We start from the raw sequence: 12265 nt of genomic DNA on the forward strand, positions 1-12265 counted from the left end.
TATTAAATATGCAAATGTGAATACATAATAAAGCTGACTATAAATAAATACACTGGTGCATTACAGAATACATTTGCATTCCATAGCCAGAATCATGGCTTGTGGAATGCTAATATTTATTTAGTCTTGGACGACAGCATAGGCCACAAAAATCTCACAAGGAGTACACCAAAATGCTTATAAAGCTATGAAGAAAAAAAAATTTTTTACTCTTTGGAAGTGAATCTTATCATTATACCTCCTATGCTAAATTATGTACTCAAATCATCCAAGACAAACTACATCATGTGCCTTCGTGTAGACTGAACTGTGTCCCCCCAAAGCAGGTGTTGGAAATCCTTCCTTCCAGCCTGTGGTTGCAGCCCCGTTTGGGAACGGGCTGTCTGCTAGGTCAAAGTAGCAGGATGAGCAGTGGGTGTATCTTGAGTCACTCTTGTGATACCAGGAAATTAAATGAGCAAGCTAGAAGCAGACGTGGAAAAGGAGATGCCAAGGCCCAGAAGATTGCCCAAGAGAAATGAGAGAGAAAAAAGCCTTCCCCTGGAGCCTGCCCCCTGAATTATGCCGGCCTGTTGAAACCATTCACTTGCAGTATTTCTGCTGTAGCAGCACTAGATAACTAGGACATGCCTCAATTCCCCTCTCAATCCAGATAGATGCATGGTAAATTACAGTCCCACCCATGCCTTTTCTCTCCTATGTGTGCAACCAAATTTAGAATGCAAATTCAAAGTCTTCATCTTAATCAATAAACTTTGGGAAATTCCAGAGTGGCCGTGGATGGAGCCCTAGTAGCGCAATGGCTAAGCACTCAACCACGAACTTAAGGTTCAGCAGTTCAACCCCACCAGCAGTTCTCCAAGAGAAGGGACGTGGCAGTCAGCTCCTGCAAAGATGACAACTCCGAAACCCTGGGTGCCAGTTCTGCCCTGCCCTGTAGGTCACTATGAATCAGACACACAACAACAGCAATTCTCAGGGAGGAAGTCAATGAAGTGTTCCTTTTCATCTCCATTATCATCAAGTATTCGTTAGACTTATAGTTAGGCCTAACTGTGCGTACTTAGTTACTTGGCCTATAGAGGCCAGAGGTTTGGGTTTTAGCTTCTTTGCTTTCTTCACTTCCCTTTTAGGATTAAGATCAAATTACATAAGCTGAACGTTGTTTACTTTTCACAAGGATGCAAAGTTGGCTAGATGATCTTGCAAATGAAGTTTGACCAATGCCTACACTATTAACATTATTACCATGTTTAGAAAAGACAAATGGGGGAGGAAAGAGGGAGAATGGAAGTTAAGGGGAAGTGATCACTCTTCAGAATGTATCTTAAGTAGGTAAGAGTGGCTGTCGGAGACAACATGTTTTAAAAAGTAAACTCCAATTTCTGTTCAAAGTTGGCTTAGATGTTTAAATTTAGGCCTGGGCCTGGGATACGGAAACTTAAACTTTTAGCTCAAGGTGTCTAAGATCGAAGGCAAAAGACACAATTGTGGCTAACTTCCATTGAGTCGACCCCTGATTCATGGTGGTTCCACGAAAAATGGAATGAAATGCCGTCTCACTATGATTCATAGGGTGTCCGTTGCCTGAAACTGTTCCACCTCACAGCTGCACGTGGCTGCACACGAGGTGCGCATTTGGCCAGAAAAGGGGCTCTGGTCTCCTTCACGAGTTGCTAGCAAGAATTCTACCACTGAACTGCCTCCAACGAACACAATTAGGAGGGGGTAGGGGCCATTATCTTTTAATTACCTTTCCACAAACTTTACGATGCTACCTTGTATACTGGTATAGGTATTATATGTCTTCATCCCTCACTTATCAATATGGTTAGATTCCAGAGACCAGGTCATAGTGTGAAAAATCAGTATGATATAAAAACGGAGAATGACCTCATTGACTCACAAAATGGAGAATGATTACATTACAAACCTGCCAAATCACTGAGAATTGTGGCTTCGGCGCGCTGAGATGCAACCATGCAAGGGGTAAGTCAGAAAGAACTCCACTAGGGTCCCAGGTTCAGCCACACACAGGTTTATTCCAAACAAAATGTGCTTTCACACGTCTCTGTGGTAAGTAGATAGCTGCAGCCAAGATCTCTCAGTAATGTCCTTGTCTTACGCTCATTAGGATGAGTTAAAAAAAATCCAATCAGAAGCTTATGACAACTGTTTTATGGGATTCCAAAATGATAGATTTTCACAAAGAACACAGAATAGTCACAGGGGTTTAGCAGAAGTCTAAAGAAAGTGGAAAGTTATACTGGTGAGGAAAAGGTCAGAAAGGTTGGGCCAAGAATTGTTTTCCCCATAACAATAATGCACCTGCTCATTCTTGGAGGGTACCACAAGGACTCTTGAGAAACCTGATCTTGTCCTTTGACTTCTTGTTCACAAAACTCAAAGAACACTGAAAAAGAACAAAACTGGAGGCCCTCTGACGGGGTATAAACCCAAGAGCACAGAAGGCATTAAGGGTTAGAGAACTTATAGGAACATTGCCCTCAAAAGTGTATTAATCTAGATGGTGACAGTATGTTGAGAAACAACAGCTTCACATTTAGGTATTTTTAATAAGAATTTTCATAATTTGGGCAATATTCCTTTAATCACCTTTGTGTATCTACCCTCATGATCCCACTTTAACCTGATCATCCTTTCCCTGTGTATCTGGTCTCAGTCATTACTAATAGTATTGAAAGACAGACACCCATCATTCCTGGGGTCATCTTCTCTGTCTTGACTGACTTCTAGGCACTGCGAGGACACTCACTTCCACTGTGTCATTCCTCCAGTGGGCAGAGATGAATTCCCAGACTGGGATTTCATTTTTTCACTTTTACAATTTCCATCAAGCTCTCACTCAGCATGTTACCCTCAAAAAATGACAGCATGCCTTCTCCCCTTTAATATGCGTTACCCACCCACTGCCACCTCCGTACTTTATCATCTTTAAACATACATTTTTCACTGAAAACAAGTAGTTCGTACATTTATTTTAAGAAAGATTAGGGGTGTGTGCTTCGTAATGGCAACCTGCAATTATTTTTATAATTATCCTCTATTTAAATTTCATATTTAATTTTCAAGACCATGATAGGAACTTTGTAATCATTTCACAAGGAGGAAAGGTGCATAGTGAAAAGCAATTATTTTTTCCAACCTGTCATAAATCAAGTACTTTTAAGAATTTCACTTGTTCAAAACCAACTAAATACTTCATGTAAATAAATGTGGACACACATGAAAACCTGGCACCGAATAGTTAAAAAAATACGTTTTCTAAAAGAGCAATGACTCTTTAAAATTCAGCACGTGTGTGTGTACCTTATGCATCATGACATCATGGGGAGGAAATTCGACGGCAAGAGCTGAGCAGCCTAGGCTGGAATGCTGCTCTCAATCTAAGTCAACTCTGTGACTCAAGCAAACCAGTTGAAAGCTTCTGGGTGTTGACTGTTTAGAACTAAAAATATAACCCTTTGTTCTAAGGCTCACTCCAGTTCACGGCAGCCTCACGCATGTTACCTTGAGTTAAACGGGGGTTAACACACTGACACTACATAGGATGATCCAAAGAGCGAAAGGTTTTAAATATTTTTCCTCTTTTCATCATCTATTTCTCTAAAACTTCTGATTTCAGTATTTCCAGTTACACACAGCCATGAATAAGATTGAAACTAACAAATTAATGACTTTGAATTACTTGATGACTTTTAAATTAAGGTAATATTAAGTCATTTCGGGGAGCACAATTATCACATTTTAAGAATTTATTTAATGATAAATGCTACTAACAATAAAAATACATCTCGTTCCCAAGAGAATGGGAAGCCTGAATTAATATTCAAATGAGGTAAGGATACAGTGGGAGAAACAAGAAAAAGCATCATGGTCCACAGCACAGACTTTGACACCAGTACAGACAGCCCTTGCTGCAAATACCTGCAGAGCTGTCTAATGCTTTCACCCACGCTGGGTAGTCGGGGGTGCATGACACGTTCCCATGCTGCTGGCATTCCAACCCAACACCACAGGGTTCATTCGAGTTTCTCCCTTTTCTTCTGTGTAGCTCCTTCCTATGGCATAAAAATCCTTCCTCTTAATAGCACAATACGTTTATTTGCTCGATCTTAGAATACAGAAGGGTGCTTGAGAATTGTAAAAGCACATTTTAGACTTTGACATGTTAAAAACTTTTAAACCGCTTTATTGGTATGTTGTCAGGGGAAGCCGGGAGGATGTCTGTAAGCGTTTGACCTCTCCCCACAGTATGTAACTCACACATCGTATAGTCCCACAGTTCAATCACTACAAAAAGCTCTACAATCATCCTAGCCAATCTTCGGGCATTTCCTCTTTCGTGTACTCACTGCTATTAGCTTTACTGAGTTTTTAATGAGTCTAATGAGACTGCACATTTTGATCCACACACACAAGTCCAGTGGTTCTCCACCTTCAACATGCTTCTTCATGTTGTGATGACCCCAACCATAACATTATTTTCATAACTGTAATTTTGCAACTGTTATGAATAGTGATGTATATATTTGATATGCAGGATGTATTTTCATTGTTACAAATTGAACATGCCATATATACTCGAGTATAAGCTGACCCAAATATCAGCCAAGGCACCTAATTTTACCACAGAAACTGCATAAAAAACGCTGAAACACTCAGCTTATACACAAGTATATACAGTGATTAAAGCACAGTGATTAATCACAAAAACAATATGTAATTAATTATATTGTGAAATATTTATTTCTAATTACAAATAAATGAAGTTTTGTCTTGAAGCATGGTGTAGCATGGTACTTGTAGGTGGGCATGTCTGCATGTGGGAGGACCCCCCTGGAGACAGAGGAGCGGTGTCTCGGTTTCTAAGACCATCAGAAATATGTGTTTTCCAATGGTCTTAGGCGACCCCTGTAAAATGGTCATTTGACCTCCAAGGGGGTTGTGACCCACAGGTTGATAACGGCTGCACTAGAGGCCATAAACAAACATCATGGTAATATGAGGGGGCTTCAAACATTTAAGAAATTTCTCTTTTAATTCCATGTTCCACAAAATTTTTGAAGCTCCCTCATCTATGTCACCACCAAGAAAAAATCCGGAATCTTCGTCTCTTGTGGTTACTGTTGACTTACTCTCCCAAATGGATCTCAGGGTGCCCACTTCTCTTCTCCCATGACACTTTTTCTTGGTTCAAGCACCACCCTAGTTTTCCGGTTTCATTCTCTATCAATCGGGTCTTTCAGTCAGTGATACTCTTAAGAAAGTTTATCTGTTCAAACTGGCTCTCTGTGGTAACTTTCTCTGCCACTCAGACAAAACCCAGAATACTCAACACTAAGAGATCACTTGCAAGATTCTCATTTTATATCATGCACTCCCCTGTCAGGGGTTGATTAGGGTCCTTCAAGTACAACCCGCCAGTACCTGTGTGAACATGAACTCCTTTGTTTAGAGATGTAATTAGTGAATGTAAGGGAACATGGGGGGGGGGGGAGTGTCTTAACTCAATATGAGACAGACACACCTACCGTGAGAAGACTACGATATGGGACAGAGACTGGAGTAAGGCCATTAAACCAAGAAAGACTTGAGTCGACCAGAAACAGAAAAGGACAGAGAGAGCTCTGCCCGTGAGCAGAGACAGGACAGCCCCACTGACCATGCATTCGGACTTCCAGACGGAGCAAATCAGTCGGTGCTGGTTCAAGTTACCCGTTTGTGGGACTCTCACATAGAGGCTCCACGAAACAAAAGCCTCTCCGTGCTCCATCTGTATTAGCCTTCTTCTGGGCTTCCTGTGTATGCTCCTGGCACATCTGTCCCCACAGCCCTTGGTCTTACTAACTTCTGCACGTCATCTAGTTCTCAACCTAAGCGTCACTTCCTCAGTAAAGTTGTATTTCAAGATGCCCTTTTGCCACTTTCAAGGCGGCAAGTGAAAATGCTTTTCAATATAATCTTCAAACACATTTACAAGTTCAAAATTGATAATCACCGATCCATATTTTAATTAGGCTTCAAGCGGGCTCAGTCTTGGTAAAACAGCAAGACTGAAATAGATCTAAAATCTAAAACATGGGTAATACCAGATGACAGTGAAACTAGAAAAATCGTGGGTCCATGTCCTAGGATGGGAAGCTCAGAAGAGGCATAGTACCATATATACTTGTGTATACGCCGAGTTTTTCAGCACATTTTTTTTTACATTTTATTAGGGGCTCATACAACTCTTATCACAATCCATACATCAATTGTATAAAGCACATCTGTACATTCTTTGTCCTCATCATTTTCAAAGCATTTGCTCTACACTTAAGCCCTTTGCATCAGGTCCTCTTTTTTTTTTCCCTCCCTCTCCGCTCCCACCTCCCTCATGAACCCTTGATAATTTATAGATTGTTATTTTGTCATATCTTGCCCTATCCAGAGTCTCCCTTCCCCCCCTTCTCTGCCGTCCATCTCCCAGGGAGGAGGTCACATGTGGATCCTTGTAATCAGTTCCCCCTTTCCAACCCACTCACCCTCCACTCTCCCAGCAACGCCCCTCACACCCCTGGTCCTGAAGGTATCGTCTACCCTGGATTCCCTGTGCCTCCAGCTCCCATAGGCACCAGTGTACAACCTCTGCCCTATCCAGTCCTGCAAGGTAGAATTCAGATCATGGTAGTTGGGGGGAGGAAGCATCCAGGATCTGGGGGAAAGCTGTGCTCTTCGTCGGTACTACCTCGCACCCTGACTGACCCCTCTCCTCTCCTAAACCCCTCTGTGAGGGGATCTCCATTGGCCGACACTTGGGCCTTGGGTCTCCCCTCTGCACTTCCCCCTTCATTCACTATGGTATATATATATATTGCATGATGCCTTATACCTGGTCCCTTTGGCACCTCATATAAGCACATTTTTAATGCAGTTTTTGTGGTAAAATTAGGTGCCTTGGCAGATATTTGGGTCGGCTTATGCTCGAGTATATATGGTAAGTTCTTTCAGGAGACTGAATTATTGGCAGGCCTGTGGAGAGCAATACACATCTGGGACCCCACTGTTTCTGACTCTACAGCTCAGGAGATTTGGTTGCTAAAGTGTGGTGAACAAACTAGATAGTGGCCAACGATCAGAAATAATAATGCTGGCTTCTTCAAGGCTTGTTTTCAAATAAGCAGCCATCCAAGGGAGGTGTCAATTACGTGCCCGTGAAAGAAGCATACTGGCTTTGGGTCCCAGGACTGAAGTAATAAAATACAAATCTAAAGGAGGGGATGGTCTCAGGGCTTACATTGTAAACACCTGGTTTGGAAAAAGCTATGGACGGCAGAAGCCCAAAATCCATTTGCAGGCTCCATGCCTGGATTACGACTGTGCTGCATTCCCGCAGATCACAGGTGACAGATGTGAACAGCCCTGGTGCCAGAGAGCACGGTAAAGTCAATTACAGCAGACAGTTACGTCAAAATGTAGGATCTTATCATTTGATGTCCCCTTTTCATCCCTTTTTAGGCTGTCTCAGCAGGGGGAAAGACATGTGATTAAGCTTCTAGTGCATCCTCTCTGACCATAGACCCAGGACAGGAATGGCCTTGCTATCAAGCAGAAAGCCCTGGAAAGTGGATTATATGTTACATGTGTAGCTGAGTTAAAATTTAACATGCTATCATTTGTCTCTTTTATGATCCATTTTAGTTTATCCTAGTTTTTAATACATTTTTGCTTTCTTTTCTACTGAACTTTTTATCTGTTTTACTTTGTTATTCTTGTCAGTTTTGTTCTTTAGGGGTGGTGGGTCCCCCCCCCCATTTTTTTCTGTATATGAAATATATGAAATCCAGGGGAGGTAAATGTAGAGAGACAGTAACTGGATGGTTCCTTGAGCGTATGGCAGAGGAGTTTAGGGAAACGGGAGCTAATAATGATGAGTACAAGAACAAAGAAAACGTTCTAAAACTGACTGTGATGATGGTACAGCTCTTCTTGATGTGACTCAACTATTGAATAGTATGGTAGGGAAATTACATGCCAATAAGATTTTTTAAAAAGAGAGAGAGATGGTTGCTCTGCACCACGTACTCTGCCTGCTTTCTAAGAGGGAGGTTGAAATGCTAGTAGGGCATCAACCCTACTCAAGTTATTGTTCCAATGCACCTGCATCTTACAAGTCCAGGTCTACTCCAGTGTCACTTCATCGCCCGTGACTAATTCAGGAAAACACCAGTCCAAAGACCTTCATCAAACCAATATCTGGGTTTCTATGGAATGACTGAATTTCAAAAATTGATATAAAAGACTAAGATTTTCTATTGATCTACAAATGGTTGCCAGGAACTCCATAAGCAAAATAAAATGAAAGAATCCCATGTGAAGTGAATAGTACGTTGCTTTATTGTAACTTATACAAAGCACTCATTAGCATATATGTTTCTGAAAAGTTCAATAGTAAAAGACTGTTGGGTTTTGTTTTGTTTTTCGGTTTAACTGCCTACATCCCAACTTTTTCAAGCTACACCATAATGATGTATGCTATCTCTTAACACCCCTAGGAAATAGTGGTTTATATTAGTCAGCTCATTCAAGAAAGTATATTATACTTTAATACTTTGTAAATCTACCAAACAATGTCTAGAGTGTCTATATTCAATAAATTACTTTATTTAAGTTGAAAGACAGGGCAACTAGACTAGACCACAAAACCAGACAGTCCAATTATCCAATTTTATTTTCTTCAACAGTATCATCATCTACAACTTTTCCCCTAAGAGCCTTTGACCAGAGGTAATAAAATGATGGAAAATTCATATATTTGGTCTGGTTGTGCTCTACTGAAGCCCTTTTCTTTTCATGTCGGTAGCACTGGCATAACAATAAACAGTCTCTCCAAGAATGCTAGAGCTTTGCAAAAGCAAAGACAACCTTTTAAACTTCTTACAGAAAGAAATATTGGTGACACTCTGTCATCATTAGTGCGTCTTGGTGTGAGATAAGGGTGCGCATTTTGGGTCTAAGGTAATGTCTGGATAAGGATAAACCTGGTTTTATTTCTAAATAACACGAAGAGTCAGGTTAATATTGACTTTCTGTCCATTGAAGCTGCATTTAAGAAATGATACAGTAGGAAAACCCACGATATTGAAGTCTTATGATCTTAACGGAGTCTCCGGCTCTACAGTACTCAGATGTATTTACTTTTGATACACTGATTTATTCAGACATCAAAAGGCATGATGGAGACAGTACCCTATCTCAGAGTTACTGGGAGTTTCAAATGGCCATATGGCTCTTTATTCACTGCAAACGGTCCACTATCAGATATTACTGACATCACTGCTGTTCTACTACTGGTCATTACTACCACTAACAACAAAAATAGACCACATTTATAATACTTCCAAACTGTTTTAATCTTGTCAGTCACTGCTGACTGCTCTGATCAAAACAAAGGAATGCTACGGAGTTTTCCAGAGTCTTCTCGTTTCCTTGCATGTGAAAAAACGGTGGGCTTCACCGAGTCACGGAGTTGGTTAGAATCAACTTAGCAGAGTGGGTTTTACGTCAAATAGACAGGTGCTACGATTTGGGGTCAGAAAGGCTGTCCTAATGCACTCCCTTCTTCCTGGCTGATCTAAAGCATCAAAACCTATTTCAGTCTGAAAAACATTCATGGTTCTCTGAGAAAAAACATCCAAGGCTGGCAACTCAAATACCCTGTAGCATTCGCTCGGGTTTAGCTGTTCAAAGGGACACAGAGATCCTATCTGATGAGTGTGGAAAGCTAGGAGAGCTATTAGGTTATCATAGTTTGAAAAACACTTAGAAAGGAAACAAACCTCCTTTTCAAAGCTTCTGATGTTCAAGGCTCCTCTGCATCTGGTACCCTCCAACACACGCCACCCCCTGACCAGTACGTGTCTCACAACAGCAGTCTCAGAGAGCCATCCAGAGCAGACACCTATTTCAGATGAAGGCCCAAACTAAATTCTATTCAAGACCAGCAAGAAGAGTGAACTAATGGTGTGACCTGCAAATGGAGGTGAGGGTAACAGAAATCACACTTACCAATCCTGCCCACAAACCTCGGCTTTGGAACCGATGCCTTTAGCACTTGTCCAAGGAAATGCATACCGGTATTTCCTAGAGCTGATCGTCCTGTACCCCTGCACCAATTTTTGAAAGTGCCGATGGACTCGTTAGAAAGTGTTAGTTTTCTCTAAAAGCCAAGGCAATTTCACGTTTCAGTGAAATACATTTGGTCGGCACCTGCAAGTGGTCACCTTGAAGAGCTGAACACCACCCCTTTTAACAACCAAAAACATCTTTGGACGCAGCTCCTAGATAGAGACGCCCAAGTCTGTAAAAACACCAACCAGAGGGGAAGGGGAAGTTGAGGGGAGATGGGAAACCAATCACAATGATCGACATATAACCCGAGGGGAATGGATAACAGAAAAGTGGGTGAAGGGAAACAGCGGTTGGTGTAAGACATGAAAAAAGGGGTTCATTGGGGTGGGGGGGTGAGCTGATACCAAAGGCTCAAGTAGAAAGAGGGTGTTTTGAAAACGATGGTGGCCACATATGTACAAATGTGCTTCACACAATGGATGGATGGATAGATGGACAGATGGATGGAGAAAAGAGTTACAAGAGCCCTCCAATACAATGATTTAAAAACAAACAACCAAAAAAATAAAACAAAAATTCTGTGAGCCCATGCAACAATTCTCTTTAGCAGTTTCCTGTCATAACTATTGTTCTTCCTCGCGTCACATAGGTCTCCTGCTTACTTCTTATTTCTTTTTTAAAATAGTCATATGAAGTACAAGTTGTACATTTTAATGGCTACGCTATCTCCAGGTTTTTTCCTTTGGTGATTTCCCTTTATCTTAATACCTGGCGTGTATGTTGCTCTGAAGCGTCAGGGTATAATTAGCAAAGCCATGGCGATAACATAATACAGCAATGCAGTCATGGATCTAATTATTCTGTGCCGCTCTCCACGTGTTTACATTAAATTCCCACCGCCCAACTCTCTTTTATGAATGAACAGAGCTGCAAATAAATGCAAACCATGAACGGCTCCATTTGAAATGTAAATCAGGTCGTTTATCACTCCTTGTTCAAAATTCTAGCAACTTCCCATCTCATATACACTGAAAAAGCAATGGGCAAAATCCAACACCTGACGATGGCAACAAATGTACAAATGTAAATGTGCTTGACACAATGGATGTATGCATGGGTTGTGATAAGAGTTGTACAAGCCCCCAATAAAATGATTTTTAAAAAATCCAACACCTCATGGTAAAAACTAAAGTCACAGCAACGAAGGAATGGAGGGACCATTTTGTTTACTCCATCAAGATAAATTACATCACGTCTACAATGAACAACACACTTCACGATGAAAGACTGAGTGTTTTCCACCTCTGATCCGGAACAAGGTCAAGATTTTGGCTCTCGCCACTCTAAATTCGTCACAGCACTCAAAAGTCCTAGCCACTGTAATAAGGCAAGAGAAAGAAATAAAAGACATATATGAAATTTAAGTCAAGTATAGCTACAAAAATCAGAGAATCCCTATTAAAAGCAAAAGTGTTCAAACGTGAAGTGACTGTTCCTAAGCATCGTTGTTTCCATCTCTAACTCCTCTCCACAAAATGCTACACTATTCAATTTATATTATACCGCATCAAATTGGCATCCTCAAGGGACTCGGATCATGTTCCTTTGAAATGTCAACACGCCAGATTGGGCCTATGAGGTCTGGAGGTAAGGTTCCCAGTGAGGTTCCTGGAGGGCAGCCCTAAGCCCAAAGAGCACGCAACGCAGGCCCATTGTCGTGGTGAGAAAAAAAAATCATTGCTGTAACTTTGTTTTCTTAAAACTTCTATTTGAGAAATCTATGATCATCCTTGCGTCCTCTGAAAAATCCTATCAATGTAACCCCTAGAGAAACTAAAATAAACTTTCATAATCTTCCGAACTACACTTTTTGCCTTGAATGTTACTGGCCCTGAAAGTGAGGTCTCCTTGGAAGCCACTATTTGGTTGGACTTTTTTTAAGACAAACAAGGTATGTGTGTTACTGAATTTGTAGGAGCCATCCCAGCTAACAGACATGTTTACACATGTGTAATTTCAAATAAACCTGTACACGTATAAACATTTTAACCTATCCTCAGAAGTTAGAAAGAAATAAAGCTTTGTCCATATGCAAGTGATTATGCAGAGAATGTAAAGAAATCAACAAAAC

At 41.1% G+C, this 12265-nt stretch overlaps 1 protein-coding gene across 3 annotated transcripts in view; it reads right to left on the bottom strand.

Annotated features, from left to right (window-relative positions):
- UBE2E2 (ubiquitin conjugating enzyme E2 E2) overlaps window positions 1-12265 on the bottom strand; it is a 349451-nt gene that overhangs the window by 242887 nt on the left and 94299 nt on the right. The gene's annotated exons all lie outside the window — the stretch shown is intronic.

Source organism: Tenrec ecaudatus, chromosome 4 (genome assembly GCF_050624435.1).
Source record: "Tenrec ecaudatus isolate mTenEca1 chromosome 4, mTenEca1.hap1, whole genome shotgun sequence".
Taxonomy (NCBI): Eukaryota; Metazoa; Chordata; class Mammalia; order Afrosoricida; family Tenrecidae; genus Tenrec; species Tenrec ecaudatus.